The sequence below is a fragment of the Theobroma cacao genome, chromosome 5 (assembly GCF_053813885.1).
Source record: "Theobroma cacao isolate CCN51 chromosome 5, ASM5381388v1, whole genome shotgun sequence".
In the NCBI taxonomy this organism is placed as follows: Eukaryota; Viridiplantae; Streptophyta; class Magnoliopsida; order Malvales; family Malvaceae; genus Theobroma; species Theobroma cacao.
In genome coordinates this window covers 31,422,336-31,446,558 of record NC_142643.1, presented here as the reverse complement: position 1 = coordinate 31,446,558, position 24,223 = coordinate 31,422,336, and positions in this window count along the sequence as shown.

Genomic DNA, 24,223 nt, shown 5'->3' with positions numbered 1-24,223 from the left:
ACGAGAGCAAGGTACTTTACTTCCTCCTAAAAGGAACCCAACTTGGGTTGAAGACTTATGCATGCAAGTGTTGTGTTTGAATAAGCAAATTATGTATAAAGACTATGGATAAATAGATAAAGAACAATAAATTTAACCTACCATGAATTTAGATGCTTAATACAACACATAACTAGTTATAGGCTCGACTCTCGAGTTCCCTAGTGGAGTCGCCAAGCTGTCATAAAGTGTGAGTCCTAAAACTCAACCGCTCGACTTAAGAAGAGTCGCTGTCAATCTTTTTTGTTTAAGTACGATTGACCACCTATATGGATCTATTTTTCTTAATGAAGTCCTAGGCTTGACTTAATTTCACTTAAAAGAATAGGTTCTAGCCTATGAAATAGATTTAGGTTTGAGAGTACATTTTTGTGTGAGGTAGGTATTAACACCTTCACAATGCCTATTTAATTGGTACCTAATCAATTACGTGTTATCTTTTAACCTTATTGAATTCAATGCTCTATTTTAATTTATTTTTTCAAAATAAAAAAAACTCTTTGATATTGAAATATTTTTTAAAAAGTCCAACATTTATGATAGAATTCACAAAAAAATATCTCCTAGAAATTTTCAAGAAGCTGTTACTTATAATCTTCTTGAAATTCCATCATTGAAGAATCTTTCTTTATTTGTATTTTTATTAAATTTATGCAGAAACATTAGTATTGTCGTTCGACTATTATTTCATGTGCGTAATAATTATTCAAAAATAAGCCTCTTCTTGTAAAAATAATTTATGAGATTACCCCCCAACGTTTACGGCAAAGTCTCATAAATCAATCTCACTCTGAAAAATATAAGGAAGTTACCACTTGTAACCTTCCTAAAAATTTTTATTTAAAAGATTTACATTTAAATGATTATTATTTAAATTAGTCAAATTTCATGATTCCTTAAAATATGTTATAATTCAGAAACCTTATAATACACATTGGTAAAATCAAACAACTTAAAGAAAAGAAAAGAAAAGAAAAGCATCATATTTACCTTCTTAGGCTTTAATACAAAAAACAAAGTGGATTCGAGCTAATGAATTTTAAGAATTGGTTTGGGTCAAGGTGTAGACTAGGATCTAATCCACCTAAATTTTACTTTTTCTTGAAGCCTTAAAGCATAGTTTTGCTTGTGGTATAAAAGCTTTCCTTATTTTCTTTTCCTTATTTCTAACTTCTTCACTCTCTCTAAGTGAGAGTTTCTCTCTAAAAGGCAACTTCACTCCCTTAATCCTCTCAATCTCCTCGTCCCTTTAATCAGAATAGTTTTTTACAAACTAAACCGATTCTCCTAGGTTTAGAAAAAAAATCAAAATCCAAGAACTCAAAGAAAAACTATTTTCTCTCCCCTGTCAATTGTTTCTTCTTTTTGTTTTATATCCCCTTTGGCACTGATGCTTGGGTATATTTATACCCAATGTGTTCTATTCCCTCTTTAATTGGTTTTTTGAATTTTGGTTCAATCTAATTGAATCTCTTTTTAGATTTTCAAGTTCATTTAGAATTAGGATTGGTGCAAACCAATCCTTTTCCATATTTATCTCTTTTTTTTGTTATTTCTTTATTTTTATATTTTATTGTTATTATTATTTTATATTTTCAAAATTCAATAAACATCCTAGACAAAATGGAGTGTCTACAACAAGAATTAAAAAATACTGATTATTATTTAATTAAAATAAATTTTCATTGTTGTTTAGAATGATATGTGCCACATGATCAAAAATTATTCCAGCATGATATATGTGCCATGAGGTCAAAATGTCACGTTATTCAAATTAATCAATGATGAAAAGTTAATACTATTATTAGTTGTCATTAAATGAACTTTTAATATAGTATAAGATTAAATTCATTAAAATTGAGATACAAAGATTTAAATTGTTGAATTGAAATAGCAAAGGAATCACTAAAATCAAACTTCAATAAAGATTACATTTCACTTAGAATTCAATGTAACTATCCAAGAAAAAAAATGGCTAGGTGTTTAACCCTACCTTGAATATCAAGTCAACAACTTATCCATAATATGGTTAGGGCTTACACATTAATTACTTGGTTCAGCTCATAGAAACTCAAGCTTGACTTGATCACTACCGCATATCAAGCTCGAATTGGAGTCGTTGCGTGAGTTGAATTTGAGTGAATTAGAAGTCTAATCACATCTTCTAATTTTCGAACATATATATATATATACATATATAAAGAATGAACTAAAAATCTAAATCAATAGGTTTTCAACTTCAGACCTAATTAAATTATTAAATCTCATCAAATCATTTGAATTAATTTTGTTGTTATTTATTCTTGAAGTTTATTGATCTCTCTCTCTCTCTCTCTTTCTCTCTCTCTAAGCAAACCCTAGCTCCACAACCACTGACATACTTCGCCAATGGCATTTCCAAAATGCCTTTTTTTTTCTATTCGTTTCACCTTCATTGCAGGAAAAGAAGCTTCATTAGATAGATCTAGTTCTAAGAGGGCTAAACCGCATTAGACAAGAGGATGAAAAAGGAAAAATTAAAATAGAGAGAAAAATAAATAAATTAATAAAAATCATATTAATATTTTAATGGTAACATATTATATTATTATAAAATTATAATTTGACATAATATCTAAAAAGGTTCCTAAATTATTCAAAAAAATTCAAATAAGCTCTTATACTTTCATTTTGAGCCCAATAAGCCTTTTTATTTTTATTTTGAGCCAAATAAGCTCTTATAGTAACGTATTGTTAAAAGATAATTATTAGATAGTTTGATAATGATGGTATTTAGACTCTAGAAATAAATATTAATAAGCAATTAATTTTTTATTATTTTAAATTTCAGATTAACAATAAATATTATTTATAAAGAGTGCTTATTAATAAAAAGTTGTGATTGAAGAGTTATGAATAATTACCTTATTAAATATAACTTTTTCAATAGTTATATTATGAAAAGGAACAATTGTTTGAAGAGTAATATTATGAAGGGAAACAACTCTTTACATTGAAAGACATATACGTTCGTTTATGATATAAACAACATCATTACATTGCCATTTTCACTATTCTGATAAGAGTGTTAAAGACTTTATTGTATCTTAGAGGTTGAAAAAATACCTTAAGGAAAGTGTTTTATTTGTGTCTTCAAAGTCATATTCTTTCTCTAGAAAAGATTGCATCAATGGAAACACCATAAATAACACTTTTTGGAAGCATTATTGCAACAACAACTGCTGCTGCAACCACTACTAATGTTAACAACGAGAAACAAAAATATGGTGAGTTTATATGTCGTGGATACATTTTCAATTCTTTCACTTATCAATTGTATGATCTCTTTAGACATAAGACTTTAGCAAAAGAAATCTGGATTGCACTTGAGGAAATGTACAAAAAGTCGAAAAAAGGTACAGATAAATTTCTTGCATTAAGATATTTTGAGTTTACCATGACGAATACAAAACCAATTATGGATCAAGAACATGAGTTGCAAATTTTGGCCTTTAAGTTAAGTGACCTAGAAATCAAAATTCCTAACTCACTTCAAGTGAGAGCAATTCTATCCAAGCTTCCACCTTCTTGGAATGGATATCGAAAGAAAATTTAGCATTCTCTATAAAGTTTTACTATTGAAGATGTTAGAGAAAGAAGCTTGAGATATAACAACCAAGAGGGGGTGAATTGGAGGTTAAATAAAAATTTCACCTTTCTTTGAAATAGAGTTAAAGGTTAAAACTTTTTGCACAAAACTTGAATAACAATCAATGTAAATGAAAACAAGCAAGATATGCAACAAATAAAACATGAAGAGAAGATAAAATATACTCAACCATGATTTTATAGAGGTTTGGCCTTCCAACGCCTACGTCCTCTCTCTTGATATCACAAAGAGTTTGAATCCACTATCAACTACCTTTTTCAACTAGGTTCAAGCGTAACCTTAACAAGAAACTTCCTTTTAATGATCAAGCACAACCTCTTAACAAGTCATTTCCTTTTCAAGGTTAAAGCATAGCCTCTTTACCTTTTCAATGGAGGTATAACTTTTTATCTACCTTTTCTCTAGAGGTATAACCAATTATAGTAAATTCTCTCAAAAATTACAAAGCTTTTTACCTCACAAGGTTGATAAGCCAACTTAAGTACAAGAGAATAAAGATTTATTAGAGAATGGAAGCTGTAAAAAGGATTCACTTTTCAAAGTATTTGCAATAGTGAGTGAAAGAAGGAATTTTCTAACTTGTTCAACATTTTCTGATTTCTTGGAAGATTTTTTCTTTTACTTTTCTTTCCATATTTTTCTCTTGCTTTCTCTTTCTTTTATTTTCTCCAAATGATGTTCTCTATAAGGATATTTATAGCGCCTTGTGATTTTTTTCTCGTTTAGGTAAGATAGGATCAAAATTCTAAATGTTAGGGCTATCTAGATTTTGTCATTTGAACTTTAGGGATCGATTCTTTATAATTGTGAATCAAAACTTACTTTAGTTTAGAGCTTGGTGGAATCAACGTTTGTAGCTTAAGGTGTCAAATCTCTTTACCTCATCTAGAAGGTAGCATCATTTTGTTTTTCTAAGAATTGACTTTTGTATCTTGATGCGTCGATTCTTTTTGTCTCATCTTAAAGGTAGCAACTTTTTGTTTTTCTGAGAATTGACCTTTGTATCTTAAGGTGTCGATTCTGCTTGACCATTAGGCACCAAATTTGAATTTTAAATTCATTTTTGGAAGTTCCTTTTTTATCCTCATTTGGCGTGGTTTTCTTTTTGCCCAAGTTTCTTCTAGGATTGACACTTGACACTTGAAGGGTTGATCTAGACCTTTAGACTTTCATGGATCGACACTTGATTCTCTAAGATGTTGATTCAATTCTTCCAAACATGTCCTTTTAAGTTCTTCTTTTCTTGGAATTGAGTTGTGCTTAAATAAGAATCGATCTTCTTAATTAAAGTATGCTTTTGTCTGCTCTCTATCTCTCTAAGATCGACACTTGCTCCTCTCGGTGTCCATTCTTGATGTTCCAATAGCTGTCTATCTACTTTGGGATTAACCTTTCCTTGTCGAGGTGTCGATTCTATTTGTTATAGAAAGAAATTTTGCTCTTTGTTTGGCTTAGAATTGATTCATCACTATCAAAAGGTTGATTTTTTTTGTTGGAACTTGAGATTTTAAGAGTTTAAAAGATTTTTCTTTGTACAATTAATTTCAAACTTCTTTGAGAATTGTTCTGCAAGTTCAAAAACACTTTGACTTAATTTCAAAACATATTTAGGCCATTCAATTTTGTCATTTCAAAAACAACTTGAGATTTTAAAAGTTTAAAAGATTTTTCTTTGTACAATTAACTTCAAACTTCTTTGAGAATTGTTCTTCAAGCTCAAAACCACTTGGACTAAATTTTAAAACACATTTAGGTCATTCAATTTTGTCATTTTAAAACAAAGGGTCAATTTTAAAGCTAATAAAAGAGTTTCAAACTCATTTGCATATTGAGGCAAAAAATCATGCTAGAGATGCACTCATTCTTAGATCAAATGTAAACTTTGTCCATGAAAAAGAAAAAGGTTCTTGAAAAATGAAAAGAAATAAAGTCTAGAAAAGTGACTTCAAGAAATATAAGAGTGATAAAATGTGTTATCATTACGGAAAGAAAGGGCATTTTACTAAGGCGTGCAAGTTCAGAAATTTTGAAAATCTTGAAAATAAGATTGAAGCTTCTGGTTTTAGAAACAAGGTAAACCTTGTTGAACATGATGCCAAAGAACTTGTTGTGATGGTGACTGAAATACATATTGGAATGGTTATCGAAGTACACAAGGCTACTGTAACAAAATATTCAAAATGGTGGCTAGATTCGGATGCTACTATTCATGCTTGCAATGACAAGATGCAATTCAAGAGTTATGAAGAACTTAAGAAGCCAAAAAAAATTCTAATGGGGAAACCATAATCCTATTAAGATGCTTGGCAAAGGAATGATTGAGTTAAAATTTACCTTAGGGCAGAAATTAACTTTACATAATGTATTCCATGTTCCTGAAATTAGAAAAAATATTGTATCTACACATCTATTATATCAAAATGGTTTTAAGATTGTATTAGAATCTGATAAGGTTATAATATCGACAAACACTGTATTTGTTGGAAAATGATATTTTTATGACAGAATGTTCAAACTCAATATCAATGAAATGAATAATTCTTTTGCTTATTTGTTGAGCTATCTTCTTATTTATGATATACTAGATTACGTCATATAAATTTTAAATCTTTAAATTTTTTGTCAAAGCATAGTTATATTTCATACAAAAAAGATAGTTTGGAAAAGACTAAGAAACATTTTCCAAAAGTTGAAAGAAAATAAGAATTATTAGAACATATATTATAAATTCATTTGTGATTATTCTCGTTTCACTCATATTTATTTAGTGAAAACAAAAGATGAAGCATTTGACAGATTCAAGGAATTTAAAACAATTACTGAAAATTAAAAAGAAAATAAGATCAAAATTCTTCAAAGTGATAGAGGAGAAGAATATTTTCCATACTTGTTTTCTTTATTTTGTAAAGAGAATGGAATAACTCATCAAAGAACAACTCCTTACGCACCCCAACATAATGGATTAGCCAAAAAGAAAAACAAAACTTTTGTAAATATGTTAAATAGTATGTTGTTAAATAGTATGTTGTTAAATGCAAAAGCTCCTTTTAATCTTTAAGGAGAAGCACTTTTGACAGCATATCATATAAGTAATAGAGTTCCTTTAAAGAAATTACCTATGACATCATATAAATTATTGAATAATGGCAAAAAACTAAATTTCAATTATTTTAAAGTGTGGGGGTGTATAGAGTATTATAAAGTCACAGATGCTCATAAGACAAAATTAGGACCAAAAGGTATCAAAAGTATTTTTGTTGTTTATGCACAAAAATTAAAAAACATAAAGATTACTTGATTTAAATTCTAATGGTATAGTTGAATCTATACATGTTGATTTCTTTTAAAATAAGTTTGTTTATAATTTTGTTAAAGAAAAGCAAGTTGAAATGGCTCCAAAAGTTGGTGACCAAGTAATTGCACTACTTGAATGTGTTAGTTCTTTGGAAGCATTATGTATACTATGCATTGCACTAGGCTAGATATTGCATTTGCAGTCTACAAATTATCAAGAAATACCAGTAGACTTAGTAAAATTCATTGAAAGCCATTTGAAGAATTCTTGGATATCTTAAAAGAACTAAAAATTTTGGCTTACATTATTGAGACTATCTAAGAGTGTTAGAAGGATGCTCTAATGCAAGTTGGATTACTAATGTAAATGATAGTAAGTCCACTTCAGGATGGATATTTACACTAAGAAGTGGTGCCATGAGTTGGCCATCTAAGAAACAAACTTGCATCTCACATGCAACAATGACGTTCGAGTTATAGCTTTAGCTACAGTAGGAAAGGAAGCAAAATGGTTGAGAAATTTGTTATTAGATAGAGAGTTGTGGCCAACCATTTCCTTATATTGTGATACTTTTAATAAAACATCTACAGCATATAGTGATGTCTATAATGAAAAATCTAGACATATTAGTTTAAAACATGATTATATTGGAGAATTAACTTCTAGTGAGCTAATTACCATAACATATTTTAAATCTACAAGTAATTTGGTAGATCCTTTAACAAAAGGTTTATCAAGGGATTTGGTAAGTAGTATTACAAAAGAAATTAGTTTAAGACCCCCACTAGACATTAATAGCAAAAACCCAACTTTTAATTAGTAACCTCTAATTACAAAGTTCAATGAGTAAAAACAAGTTATTATTATGTGTCTGTGATGCAATATTAGAACCCATTCCTTAAAATCTTGTTTAAAGATAGTGCAGTCCATTGTGTATACAGGTTAAGTTTATACTTGATAACTCTATGATTTATAGTTATTTGATCTTAATTTTGGTTAATAATTTGCTATGTTCTTGAGTTTTATATTAAATTTTTAGGTGTTTTTAGCTATTTATTTTAATTTAAGTAAAATATGTCGGATCAATTGAATTTAGATTATTTTAGGCTAAATTAGTTCTTGATTTGTCTAAGCAAGGTTGCTATTGATTAAATTGTGCTTTGTACGTGTGTTATGTTAAAACACTTTTAATTGAAGTAGGAGAGTGCATTCTAGGTGCAAACTTCCACTGCACATATTGTGGTCCTTCAAGCATATCTCCTACTAAAAAAGTCCAAATGATGTGATTCTTAGGCCATTTGAAAGATAAGAGGCAGAGCTACAACTTTTATGTTTGCCACTTTGCCTAGTTTAGCCTTGAAATAGGAGAAAATCATGTTGAACATTTAAGTAGTTTGTGGCCACAGCCATCACCACTTTGTGGCCGCAGCCCTCTAACTACACAATCACGCTTTGGACCTCTAGAAGGCTCGTAGCCATAGCTATCACCTGCCCATAGCCTTGGCCATCAACAAGAAAATTGAAAATAATAAAATGAGGCCTGTGGCTAAGGCCCACTATCACCATGGTTGCGACCCTTAACAGGAAGAAGAAATTTATGTGCATGTGGACTTCTAATTGGACACAAGTTCGAGCTTTATTTAATTCCCCTTTCATAAGCACGTTTAAGTAACAATTAATCAAGGTTTTTCTAAAGTAAAATAGGTGTTGAAGCTAGCAAGATAGCAAGGAAGATTGTGAATTGAAGACTTGATATATGTTAGAGTTCTTTCTTTTCTTGTTATCTTTATACTTTCTTGTTTAGTTTTGATGGTCAAATTTCTTTTTTGGATGATATTTTTAGGAATTATGTTAAACTAAACTTTTTTTTTCTAGAACATGATTGAACCCAATGCATAGTCTTAATTTTTACTATTCGTTCTTGCTTATGATTGATAGTGCTTGAATTGTTTATTTCAATCTTGTTCGTAATGCGTTTAATGGGCCTGATCACCAATTAGATTGATTTGAAAATTTAAACGGAACTAAAAAAAGGGGTTTAGAGTTTACTGTGGATGAAATAGCATATGTTCAATATCAATTGTATGAGATGATTTATTGGATTCTCATGTAAGGTAGGAATACACTTACATGTCTTATGTAACCATAATTAGAGTTAAAGCTTAATGAGTATTTCTTGATTTCAATTTGCATAGGAATATAGTAAATTGGTTAAGGAAGACATTTTAATAAGAACATTGGAAGAGACTTATAAATAAATTAGAACTCTAACTTAGCAATTCTAGCCTGTCTAGTACGTAAAATGAGAATAGAAAAGATTTAGATGAAATGTTAAGGGGATGTTGTGGTTCTAGACTTTTGGTTGATTGATTAATGTTGTTGGTTTAATACACGCAAATACACGAGGTCGTACAAGTAATATAAAGGTAAGTTGAGTATCGTTTCCCACAGAGTTTTGCACCTATTCTCACTAAGTACTAAACTTATAACAAAATCTATCTTACCCAAGCACTCAATTTCAAATGATTAATTACACTAAAATTGATTTTTTTTAAAACTAAAGAAGAATAAAATTTCACTAAGAAAAATATTAATTCAAAACTCAGAGTTAAATTTAAATTAATCATTATCCTTAACTTAAATTAATGTACTACCCAGCTAACCAAGAATCCATATTATGTACAAGTCTTTGTCAAGATCTTGTACACATACCTTTTCAAAACTAACTCCATATGTCTATGTAAATTAATTAAGAAAGTTTCAGTACGTTCATGCTCTAATTTGGCTGTTTAAGATATTTAGATATATGTCTATCATAAGTATGAAACTATCACCTAAGTCCAAAGTGAATTGAACATAGCCTATTCAAAACAATGGTTTATTCTAAATTCCCTATGTCGAGTTGCATTTAAAGACCCAAGACATTTCAACTGGTGATCAGGTAGTGAAAAGCAATAAGTTCATAATTGAATAAACCATGCATCATCAATTAATACTAAGGAAAGAGAATTCATATATTCAAACTATATAATGAAATAACCCATAATCCTAGAAAACAAATTTTGTTCATCATTTTTTCTACAGCAAACATAATCATTCCAAAAGAAAAGATCAATTCTATAGAAAAAATTGCCATTCATTCATCCTTTAAGTCCTCTTCCCAACTGCTACAAATCACTTATTTATAGTCTCCAAAAAGCTATAAGAAAATAATTCCCGAATAGTTGACTCCTAGTAAAACACGTTGGGGGGTCGCAACGCCCTACACTTAAGATATTTTTTTTAATAACTATCATCTAGCACCATGACCTCCCTCTGAAAGTGCCATGGTTTTAAGCCCTTAGGATTTTGTATAGGAGTAGTGATGCTTCCTAACGTGCAGTGGCCTTCAGTCTTGCAAGGTCGCACACTCCTCATTATGCTACCTTAGTGCAAACTACTGTAATGCCTCATCTTGCAACACGATTTTCTCCAACCTTGAGTTTGATTTGTGCAAAATAGTGAACATGAAAGTGTAGGTCTGCCTCTCAAATTTTCAATGGTCCAAGAATCACGTTGATTGAATCTCTGTGGCTCGAGTTATGTTCGAATTATAGTAGCATGTTTAGTGAAGATCTGCACTTAGTCTCCATTGCATAGTTCATTACCATATAACTTATGCATTTGAGATCCTACACACACAAGGACTAAATCAACATTGGCTTAAAATAGGACTTCAAGCATGAAAATAAACAAGAATTACTTGAATTATACTAATTTAACATGCTTTAACTCAATCAACTAGAAACATAAAAATTGCTTAAAAACTACTTAAAACATAAGGACTTAGCTACATTAACATCTCAAAATGTGACTAAATACCTCTATATAATAGAATTATCAATGATTAGGTAAATTAATTTTTTTACTTTCAAATCTAGTTTTAGTTTTAGTTTATTTAATTTTTAGTAGTTTTAAATTTGGTTGTTTGGATAAGATTAAGTTGTTTTAATGTTAGTACTTAGCAAAAAGATTTTGGGCAATTCTCTATGGGAACAAACTTTACTTTCTATTATATTACTTGTTAACTATACATGCACTTACGTGGTAAATCCAACAATAAGTTTTTGGCATCGTAGTACAAGATTTGTGTCATGACCCAAATTTCGGGCCATGACCGGTGCATGGGCCCAATGGATGTAGTCCACTAAGCCCAAGCAAACCTATTAATCTGACATGTTCATCATTTTATCATAAACTGCTAAGTCACATTTCATAACTTAGGTTCAAAATAATATTAAACATTGCCACCTCATACTGGCATACTAAACAAGTGCATATATATTGTCTACAACATGTATCTTACTAATTTACATTAGGTTTGTCTATACACAACAAAAGAATACTCGACTTCCAGCGAAGAGACTCGGACGAATGTACAACTACTAAATACCGAGACACCTACCAAAGGTCAAATATACGAAGACACTTCGACCTAGTTACCATGTAAAGCCCGACCTTATAAAATACCTGTCATGACATACATGTGATGGATAACATGCTTATAAACTAGGAGAGCCCTGAAAAATCGATAAAAGTCGATATTGTACCTAGAGGTACAATAAAGTTGATATAAGCCTCGAACTAGGTTAAATAGGGATTTTAAGGTGAAATTCAAAATTTTACAGTCAAGGAATGACTTAAAATGGTGATTCGGAGTTCGAGGATTAATTTGGAGTCAAATCGAAATTTTCACTATTTAAAGGTAAAATGGTAATTTTGCCACCTAAGGATAAAATTGGAATATTGGAAGAAGTTTTTGATCAAGATTGATCACATTTGACTCATTGGAGTATAATTTGAGGTTGACAAGTAAAAAAGTTGTAATTCCCATATTTTTGGAGCATAGGGGCAAAATGGTAATTTTGCCACCCTATGGGCAAAATAGTAATTTTCCACCACCAGGACACTTGTCCAGCACATGGTCTTCCCTTATCCTCATTTTGACCTTTGATTAATCATGTGGTGGAGAATGGAAGCATAATTATTAAAGTATAAATAGAAAAATGGACTAATAAGCATGTGACACGTGTCAAGCAAGGATATTTTATTATTTTCTATAAAAATCAGCCCACATTTATCCCATTCTTCTTCTCCATATTCGGTCAAGACAAAGGAAAGAAAGGAAAAACTAGAAAAATCCTAGATAAGAGAATTTCAAGAAAAATTGTGGAAATTTCAAGGAATCAAGCAAGATAAGGTATGATTTTTCAATTTTTGCTTGAGATCTAGCATACCCATGCTTTATTTTCTTATTTCCATGGCTGAAAATTGAGTTGGCATGATGAAACCCATGAAGGACAAATTCTAGAGAGAGAGAGTTTGGTGATGGTTTGGTTGGATTTTAAGTTATATGGATGTTTTCAATGATTTATGGTGTTTAGTGTAAGAATCAAGCTTGAAAATCACCCATTCCTTATTTGTTCTTCATTGGCCGAATTTTCTAGGGAGGATATTGTGGCTGAAATTGATGATATTGCATGATATTTTGGTGATATTTGATGTTTGGTGAGGCTAGAAATTAAATGAGAAATTTTGGTGTGAAAATCTGAATTTTTGCTCAACGTATAGACATGTGTGATTATTGACCCGGGGTTGATAAATTGAATTTCATTCACAGTCACTGAGGTAATTTAGGTATAATTGGAGTGTAGAAAGTGAGAAGAATTGATTTGGAGTTAAATTGGAGATTTTAGCCGATTAGATCAAGTATAGTGTGACTTAGGTCGAATATCACGTTTAAGTGATTAATCGGACATTTTGCAATCTATCGCATGCATTCATTTAGATTTAGAGAGCCTGAAATAGTTTATGACAAATTGACACAAATTATTGAATTTTGTGTCATGTGTGATGTATAGGTGGTGAGCTATTTGATAAAGATAAAGAGATTACACCAAAGACTGGACTAGGAGTATTTCTACTCCTGATACTGTGAGTAACTTTACTATCGTCTTAATTATCTAAAGTAGATTTTATTCGTTTTTGTGATTTTATGGTAAAATGGGTTTAAATGGTAAATTGTTATGCTTTTTGAATAAATGTGATTTTATAAAATGATTTTATAAATTTTTAGAAATTAAATGATGATTTTGAAAATAGAGTAATTGAAGACCACTTGATGTGTTGTAAATTTATGGTTTTAAATTGAATGGCTTATGACAATATATGAGCATGAATGGCTAAACTTATTTTTGGTGTTAGAATTATTTGTACTGTGTATTCAGCCTTGAGAGGCTAGGTTGCGATAAATTGCCATGTCATGCAGATAAAGATTTTATAAATCAGGTGGTAGATAAAATAATCAATAATTGCTGCAGAGGAGGTTTTGTGGACTAGCCTAAGAGAGGGGGCACAGAATCAGATATACCTTATCTCGATCGAAGAGTCGTGTGGAGGGTGTCTCTAGAGGTAAAGATTTGAGTGCACTTCACGTGGACCACCGCGTGAGAGTGAGACTCAACCAACGCCATGGCATGGCTAGATTTTCAAATGTACAAATATGTTCATGTGTGTACTACACTGAATAGCCTTGGCGGTCTCGATCAGATGCTTAGGCCAAGGCATCCCTGGGAATGATTTTGGCAAGAGCCAAGTTTTGTGAAATACATAAGCCAAGTTGATTATTTGAGTAAATTGATTATTGATGTTATGAAAAACATATTGGAATGGAATATCTTACTTGTCTCCATTTACTTGACTTTAGATGGTTTAGATGGTATTTGTTTACTCACTGGGATTTTATAATCTCACCACCCTCAATTCTCCACATTTCAAGCTCGGGATAGCCGATAGATAGCCGATTGCATCAAGGACTTCAGTTAGCCTTGCATCGACAAAATTATAGGTTCACAAACTCGCACCTTATTGGTTAGTTGGGGGCCCATGTGCCACTGTAAAAGTAATTTTATACTTCAGTTATTTGCTTTAAAGTACGTATGAATATATTTAGCTTTTACACTATAGAAATTAATTACGGATTTCTCTATAAATATTGTTTTTTATTTAAAAAATGGAATATTTTATTGAATATTATTATTTTATTCAAACAATTATAATTTCATTTCAAATAATTATTTTAGACATCTAAATTTACTTTTAATTATGAAACATGTGTTTTTCACCCACACACCATGTCTTTGGCGGGTTTCGGTATTTTCAAAGAAAAATGACGAAAATGCCCCTATGAGCTAGAAAATAATATTATATTGTTTTCATTTGGAAATGACTTATGATTTCTTGAAATGCGAGATTTAATAACTGTCGCTACCGGGGAGATGCGAAAGCTGATGCTAAGCTTTACGGGGTTCCGATCGGTATTCCGGGTAATGAGTGCCTATCAGGATATCACGGCGATTGTCATGGGCCCGATGGGAGTTCCGGGTCGTGACATACCAGCTGCCTCGTGATCTAAAAACATGAAGTTGAAAACGGTGAGTATAAACCCAGTGAGTGAACAAGAAGGGAACAAGCATACCATAAGGAATGTTTAATAAAATCATAATGCATTCATTTTTCAAAACAATGCAATTTATTTGAGTTCTTATTAAACCCCTCATGTAAACCCCAAATGAGAAAAAAATCACTTATTGAAAAGAGTCCATGCCCAACAAAGGTTTTGGAGTGTGAAAACTTTAATAGCATTCATGCGAATCAAGTCAAATAAACAATGGGTCCTCATTGCAGCGGAAAGGCATTCTAGTTGCAGCGAGAATGAATTTTTACTGCAGCAACACTTGACTTAAATTATCATCTAGCCGAGAGTTTCTCACCAAACCTCCTCATTTTAAACTTAATTCATTTATTCCTTAATGTTGGATGTCCATGCTCAACTATGGTATCAAAGAAGTGGAAAATAAGGCAACAATTGATCAAGATGTGAGACAAAATAGAAAGTTTTTCGCTGCAATGAGATTCATTCTCGCTGTAGCAAAATTTCTACCCCAAGACAGAAACTTTCTCGCTGCAGCGAGTTTTCGGCCAGCCACCCTCCAAAAACCCTAGAGTTTCTCGCTGCAGCGAGAATCAAAACATCAAGAAAAAGGTTTCCTTTTCCCTTAAATCAAAGCCATCTTGTTAAAATACTAAAAGCAACATGTAACACATACAAACTCTCAAATTTCAACAATTCAAATGCTCACATTTTTGCATTTACAACCATATACCATATATGTATATATATATATATATATATATATATATATATATATATATATCAATCATCATGTACACCCTCCCATCATCATCATATCATATGCAACGGCTTATGCGCACTCCCACTCGCACATAGCCGGGTCAGCAACGGCTTATGTACACTCCCACTTGCACATAGCCGGGTCAATATTAATACAGAACATTATTCGTATATATATATATATATCAACATAGTGTAGTAGTTCAACCATCCATAACAGCCACATGTCACAATATAAAATCAAATTAAAAAGGCTTGTTCCCAAAGCACTCGTTTTTAAAGAAAGTTGAATAAAATCATTAAAGTATATAGTGCAAATAAGTTTACATTCCCAAAACAATTTTTGAAATGCAAGTCCACTCACCGGTATATTGTTGAGCCTTTAGCTGACTTTAATTTCCCTAATGATCCAATTGGGGTAATAGGGCTTCGTTAGAACCTAGAATCACATTAGCATCAGTATTATGTTAATTCACGCACTATAAACCCTAAAAGTTATCTCTTAACTAGCTTTCAATTGCCATTTTAAATGGCTATCTATGTTCACTACCTAATCACATTAGAGTCAATACACAATCTCAACAATAAACTCACAAATCAATCACTAAACATTATGAACACTTAAAACTCAATTCTAATTTACTACTCACCTTGATAGCTTTGTAACTTTGAAATTCTTTCCAATAATTCCCAAGCTTATTATAGGGCTTTCTTTCTCTAAACACTTAACTAGTGAGAGAAAGTATGGAAGTAGGATTTTTCAAGGGTTTTAAAGTGAGAAAGTGAAAAAATACAAGGGTTCTAGTCAAAATGGCACAAAGGTATGAAAACTAGAGCTAGAGAGAGAAAATTATGCAAGCTCCATATCAAGCTTCCATGGAGGATGGAAGCAACGTGAGATGGGAAGAGAAGAAGAAGAAGAAGAAGAAAAAGCTACTGGAAATTCAAGAAGCTACTAGAAGGAAGAGATATTTATAGCCCAAGCTTATCCACTCCCTTAGAAATTACGAAAATGCCCTTAGTAAGTTAACTTATCCTTCTCCACCCCTTTATGAAATCTTTTTACTCTTTTAACATTGAGGCCAAGTCCATAATGGTCTAAATATGCTCGGGTTCACAAAACTTAAAATTCTAACCCGAGGTGAAAAATGACCATTTTGCCCTTATCGTGAAAATAATCAAAATTTTTGTTTCCTTGTCATTTTATCCTTAATTTCATCATTCATTTATGCCTTAGGGCTACTTAGGCCATAATATTGTTTAAAATCTTACTTTTATGGGCTTATTAAGGAAATTATGAAATTACCCCTGATTACGGATATCGCGTATTTTACTAACTATGAGTTTATAAAGGTCAAGGTCTCACAATTTGTTTCAAATTTTCTTTGTTAATATTAATACCAAGCAATCTTAGTCTTAATTCAAACTTTCTTTTCTTTGTTTTTAGGTATTTTCAATCATTGTATGCTAAGAGTGAAAAGTTTGGAAATTGTTCATTTTGATCTAGAAATCGCAAAAACTCTTCGAAAACTTTGAAAAGAAAATTCACAAGCTTCAATTCAAATTGAAATAATGGCTAATCAACAAAAAGAGAACAAGTTCTTGTGAGAATATGTTGTACCTTTCGTTCAAGGCCTTCATTCTAGCATCATAGACCTACCATCCAAGCCAATAACTTTGGGATTAAGCCAACAATCATTCAGATGATTTAGACTTCAATTCAATTTGAGGATTGCTAAATGATGATTCTAATACACATATTGAGAATTTCTTGAAGATTTGTGATGCATTCAAGACCAATGGTATTTCTGATGATGCCATTAGATGATGCCATTAGATTGAGGCTTTTCTCGTTTTCACTAAAAAACAAGGTAAAGAGTTGGTTAAATTCACTGCCAGTTGGTTCCATTAGTACTTGGGATGATTTGGCTCAGAAATTCTTAGCTAAGTTTTTTTCACCTGCTAAGACAACTAAGATGTGGAATGACATCACCTCATTTACACAATTTGATTTTGAATCACTATATGACACTTGGAAGAGGTATAAACATTTGCTTAGGAAATGTCTACACCATGGGTTACCTAAATGGTTGCAAGTTCAGACTTTCTATAATGGTTTGTTGGGACCAATTGAAACAACTTTTGATGTTTCAACAAGAGGTTCACTTATGAGTAAATCCATTGATGATGCTTATCACTTATTAGAGGAAATGGCTTCCAATAATTATCAATGGCCATATGAGAGATTGGATCTAAGAAAAATTGTTGGTATTCATGAGCTTGACATAATTAATGCCTTGACTTATAATTGGCTGCTCTAACCAAGAAAATTGATACATTAGGTGTCAATGTTTTTCATAGTCCATTTTGGACATGTCAATTATGTGGAGATAGACATCATAGTGATTGGTGTCATATTACTGCTAAATCTGCACAGTTTGTTAGAAATTTTAATAAGCAGCAGAATAATCTATATTCCAACACTTATAATCCTGGTTTAAAGAATCATCCTAACTTCTAATGGGGTGATAACCAACGATCCTCTTCAGTAGCAAAGCCAAATTTCCTTCCTGGTTTTCCACTATGAGCTGGACCTCCTATGCTTGAGAAAAAGCCATTTGTGGAAAGTTATTCAGGCTATACATGGCAAAGACTGATTCTCTCATTCAAAGTCAGGAGACAAAAAACCTTCAGGCATATGTGGGTTAACTTGCCAATACCATCAATAATAGGTCTCAAGGAACCTTACCAAGTGACGTTGAGACCAATCCTAAAAGTCAAGGAAATGAGCAATGCAATGTGATTACTTTAAGGAGTGATAAGCAATTTGATGAAGTAAAAGGTAAAAAAGTGGTAAATGGTGGAGATAAAGTTGATCAAAAGGATACTTCTCGCAAGAAAGCCAAACCACCATAAGTTGATGGAGATAAGTAAAGGGAGGAAGTATCCACACCACCACTAGTCAAGCCATATATGCCTCCCATTCTTTTTCCTCAAGCATTGAAGCAAAAGAAATTAGATAAGCAATTTGAAAAGATTTTGAATGTTTTCAAGCAACTTCACATTAACATTCCTTTTATAGATGGTTTGGCACAAATACCTTCTTATACAAAGTTCCTTAAAGAAATCATGTCCAAAAAAAGAAAATTGGAAGAGTTTGACACAATTGCACTTACTGAAAAGTGTAGTGTTATAATCCAAAATAAGTTTCCACCAAAGCTTAAGGATCGAGGGAGTTTTTCTATTTGTTGTAGTTTTAAATTTTCTAAACCTTTGTGTGATTTACGTGCTAGTGTTCCAATTATGCCATTGTCTGTTGCTAGGAAACTTGGACTTAAGGAGATACAACCTACTATAGTTACCTTGCAATTAGTAGACAGATCAATCAGGTACCCCGTGGGGATTATAGAAAATGTTTTGGTTAAAGTTGGGAAGCTCTACATTCTAGTAGACTTTATTATGCTTGAGATGGAAGATGATGTTGAAATTCCTCTTATGTTGAGATGGCCTTTCGTAGCTACAATAGGGGTAATCATAGACGTGAAGAATGCCAAAATAACTTTCAAAGTTAGAGAGTAAGAAGTAGTGTTTAATTTGTTCAATGCAATTAAGTATCCGTATACCAATAGTTGCCATAGAGTGGATTCAGTTTATGAGTTGGATAAAGATGAATTTAATGAAGATTATCCTCCAACAACAAGCACAACAAATTTTGAGGTTAGATAACAAGTTTTGTTACTTTCCAATCCATGTTTCAAGTTTTTTTCATAGAAACGCAAATAAAGATGGTTGGGTCCTTTCAAAGTGGTTAAAGTTTATCCTTGTGATATCATAGAAATTACTAGTGAAGCTATTAGAACATTCATGGTTAACGGAATAAGCCTCAAGCCTTATTGCAGTGGTGAAAAAGTGTAAAATGAGGTACCATAGTCAAGCTAGTGACTATAAAGAAGTGCTTCTTGGGAGGCAATCCAAGCTTTCTAAACTTTTTCTCATTTTTTTTAGGTTTCTTTTATTTTATTTCTTATTTATAATTCCTCATTAATTTCTTTTTATTCTTCTTCTTAGATTTTTCTTACTTTTTTGGAGTCTTCCAACTACCTTGGGACTATTCTTTCACTTTTTCTTTATCTCTTTCCAACATTAAGGACAATTTTGAATTTATGTTTTCGATGGAAGGGAATTATTTTTCTGGAAGTTGATTTTTCTATGGAAATTGAGATTTTATTTCCTTATTTGCATTAATGTTTTATGTTAGTTTATCAGTTACTTTTCGTTATGCTTTTTTGAAGTGTTTAGGATAGGGTAATTAATGTCAATTTTTTAATGATTTCCTTATTCAATGATAAGAACTTAGTTGTCTTGTATTTTTAGCTTTTGATAAATACGGGTATTGTTTGGTTTGTGCTAAATTCTTGTACTAAGTATTAATGTAGAATGTGATTTCCACATATTGAGCACTTCATCTTTTTCCTAGAATTATTATGCATATCTAGAGAAGGTTTATGATGATGTAAATTTTGAATTATGTCATTATTTCTAGAATTTGTTTGATTCTCTCTTAAGGCGAAATCCTAAGCAGTAGTTAGTTAAGGAGATGATTTAGACCATTTATGGACCGTTTGAGCCTTTTAAGCTAACTTTGTTAAATTTTATCCCTAGTATATCGCTTTGAGCATAATTTTACCTTTTCTTTGTTTAAACACATAATAATTGAACCTAGCCTTTTAAATAAATTTTCAATTTTGCATCCTTCACTCCTAAGTATGTATATCATTTTAGGAAATGTATTGAGGTAGATGTTGAATAAGATAGAAAGGCGGAATTGATGAAAACGTCAAAAATATGTTGAGTATTCACCCCATTACCTATAATAGAAAGAAATAAGTTTGGGGATGTAAAAATTGTGATGAAAAAAAAAAGAAAATAAAGTGCTGAACAAAAGAAAAGTTCAAAAGTTGAAAAAAAAAAGGGTGTATTTAGGTAAGGAAATTATAAAAATAAAACTCTACATAAGTCCTAGAATGATTATGTGCTTAGGGTGATTTGAGCCACATTAATGACCTTTATTCTACCTTGACCCTAGCCATACATTATAAGCTTAATAAAGATCTAATGATTCTTGACTTTGTATTAGTCTACATTAGTGGAGGGAGAGATGAAAAGAAAACTTATTGATTTCTAGTACTAATTCAAAATTTTGTATTGGTATAAACTCATCCGGATAAATATGATGTTCTTTGTAAAAGATTACACACACACACACACACAGAAATCCATTTAAGAATGAGCATTTTAAGTGAAACATGAACTTGAATGATGTCTATATTTTATCTTGAGTTGGAGATTTATAGATATACTTTTGAGGAAATAATGGAGACCATTGACTTGGTGCTGCTCGTCTCTACTTAGTTGATTTATTTATGATTGCTTTCATCATTTAAGTTGTTTTCGTTTTAGTTTTTCTTTTATGTTTTACTTGAGAACTAGAAAAATCTTAAGTTTGGGGTTATGATAAGTTTATGATATAGAGTTATTTGGTCTTAATTTTGGTTAATAATTTGATATGTTCATGAGTTTTATCTTAAAATTTTAGGTGTTTTAGCTATTTATTTTAATTAAAGTAAATTATACTAGGTCAATTGAATTTAAATTATTTTAGGCTAAGTTAATTGTTTATTTGTCTAATTATGCCTGCTATTGATTAAATTGTGCTTTTGCAGGTGTGTTATGTTGAAGGACTTTTAATTGAGGGAGAAGAGTACAATCTAGGTGCAAACTTCCACTGCACATATTGCTATTTTTCTAGCATATCTCCCACTATAAAATTTCAAATGACAAGATTCTTAGACCATTGGAAAGCTAAGATATCGATTTACAACTTTCATGTTGGCCACTTCACATAGTTCAGCCTTGAAATAGGAGAAAATCACATCAAAATTTGAAATAGTGCGTGGCCATGGCCGTCACCACTTCATGGCCGTGGCCCCTCAACTACACCATCATGCTTTGGACCCCTAAAAGGCTCGTGGCTCCAGCCGTCACTTGCCGTGGCAATGACCATTGACAAGAAAATTGAAAAAAACTAAAATAAGGCACGTGGCCAAGGCCCCCTATCACCATGGCCACGGTCCCCAACAAAAGGAAGGAATGTATTTGCATTTGGACTTCTAATTTTACACAAGTTCAAGCTTTATTTAATTCCCCTTTCAGAAGCATGCCTAAGCAACAATTAAGCAAGGTTTTTATGAAGAAAATGAGGCGCTGAAGCTAGTACGAAAGTAAGGAAAGCAAGGAAGATTGTGGATCGAAGACTTGATAAATATTAAAGTTCTTTCTTTTCTTGCTATCTTTAAACCTTCTTGTTTAGTTTTGATAGTTAAATTTCTTTTTTGGATGATTTTTTAGAAATTATGTTGAACTTAATTTTTTGATCTAGAATCACAATTAAACCCAATGCATACTCTGAATTTTTAATTTTTTTTCTTGCTTATGATTAATAGTGTTTGAGTTGTTTATTTCAATCTTGTTCTTAATGTGTTTAATTGTCTGATCACCAATTAGATTGATTTGGAAACTTAAACAAAACTGGAAGAGGGAGTTTAGAGAAGCTGTGGATGAAATAGCATTGTATGAGATGATTTATTTGATTCGCATGTAAGGTAGGAATACACTTACATGTCATATGTAACCATAATTAGAGTCTAAGCTTAATGAGTATTTCTTGATTTCAATTTCCATAGCAATATAGTAAATTGGTTAAGGAAGATATTTTAATGAGAAAATCGGAAGAGACTTATAAATAAATTAGAACTCTAACTTAGCAATTCAAGCTTATCTAGTAAATAAAGAGAGAATAGAAAAGATTCAGATGAAACGTTGAGGGGATATTGTGGTTCTAGACTTTTGGTTGATTGATTAATTAGTTAAATTGATATTTTTACTTTTAGTTCTAGTTCTAGTTTTAGTTTATTTAATTTTTAGTAGTTTTAAATTGGTTGTTTAGATAAGATTAAGTTGTTTTAATTTTAGTACTTAGCAAAATGATTTTGGGCAATTCTTTGTGGGAACAAACTTTACTTTCTATTTCATTACTTGTTAAGATATGTGCACTTACGTGGTAAATCCAAAAACAATAATCTTAATGGAGTATGAATATTATATTATGGAAAGAAAATGTCTAGAGCAATAGGGACATTAATGAAAACTCCACCTACATAAATGTAAAGAGTGGTGCCGCTTCAACAAGAGGAATTTTGGGGATTCTCTTGTAAATGTTTATTATGAACAAGATAAGCACATGACCATTATGGTACTAAAAGTGAATGACCATTTACAAAAATATAGATGAATATTATGTGTGGTGTATCTTTAATTCTAACACTAAGAGTCAAGGTTCAATCTACGAACTCCATCTACTTCATCAAGGTTCTAAAGTGCATTTACTAATTGATGGCTCAAATTAAGAGATGCCTTCTTATAAGCATAATATTCATTTGTGTGAAAGGCATAAATAAAAAATATATATTTTATAGAAAAAACCAACATTTCTAACAAGTGGGAGATTGTTAGATAGTTTGGAAATGATCGTATTTGAACTCTTGAAATAAATATTAATAAGTGTTGTGAAATATAACTTTGAAAGAGAATATTAGAGAAAAGTAATAGGAATGTATGAAGATCTTCTATTTCATTTCTTGTTCAGTATGTCTACCATCAACTATAATGCCTTTATTTATAGGCACACATTGATGGAAAGGAAATGAATTTACATAAATAGAAGGGATGAACTTAGTAGATAGAAATGTACATACACTCAATGAAACCGAGAGATAGGGATGTACCAACATAAATATGTACATTGGATATGAGGAGATACATTGGATGTTCTATGAAATACAATGGATATTCGCATATATTCATAACACTGCTCCTTGAATGTCCATTGTACTGCCTCATTAAAAACCTTAAGTCGGAAAAACCTAGTGGGACAAAAATCGATCAGAAAGAGAAAATAGTATAATGCATAGTCCATAATTGTCCCCCCCCCCCCCCCCCCTCAATTGAGCCATATTGCCACTTCTAAGGTCCACCATTTGTAGAGCATTTGATACTTTACCACTACAAGGGCAAACCAATCCTGCATCTTGTGAACTTGCCACATTCCAATGCCATATACTAATTTCTTAAATGTTGACATAGACAATGATTTGGTAAAAAGATCTGTAAGATTTTTGGTGGAACGAATTTGTTTAACATCAACTTGTGGACTTTCTTGGAGTTCGTGAGTGTAGAAAAATTTTGACCAAATATGCTTGGTCTTGTCACCTTTAATATATCCTCTCCTGACTTGTGCAACACAAGTGACATTATCTTTATAATTTATAGTGGCAGAAATTGTAATCGGTGTTAAACAACAATAATTATGAATATGCGTTATAACGAATCTTAACCAAACACACTTTATTCTAGCTTCAGATAGAATGATAATTTCGAAATGGTTAGAAGATGTAGTTACTAGCGTTTGCTTAGTAGAGCACCAAGAATTGGCGATGTTATTATAGCAAAATAAATAACCGATTTGAGAGTAAGCCTTGTGCGGATCAGATTTATATCTCGCATCAGTGTATTTAAATAAACCAGAGTTAGTGGAATCCTTGGAATAATATCATCCCAAATCTATGGCTCCTCAGAGATAATGAAAGATATGTTTTATTCCATTTGCTTTGTGCTCAAGTTCTAGATCAAGACAAAGTTTGGTTTTACCCAAATCTTTAACTTTAAACACCCTTTTTCGACTATTTAGCAATTTTAGATAAGTCTTTTGAAGTTCCAATCAAATTCATATCGTCGACATAAACGACTGTCATAACAAATTCAGTTTCCAATTTCTTAATAAACACGCATGGGTAGATAAAATCATTTTCATACCTTTCCTTAATTAGGTACTTACTTAAGCATTGATACCACATACGTCCAAATTGCTTTAACCTATACAAAGACCTTT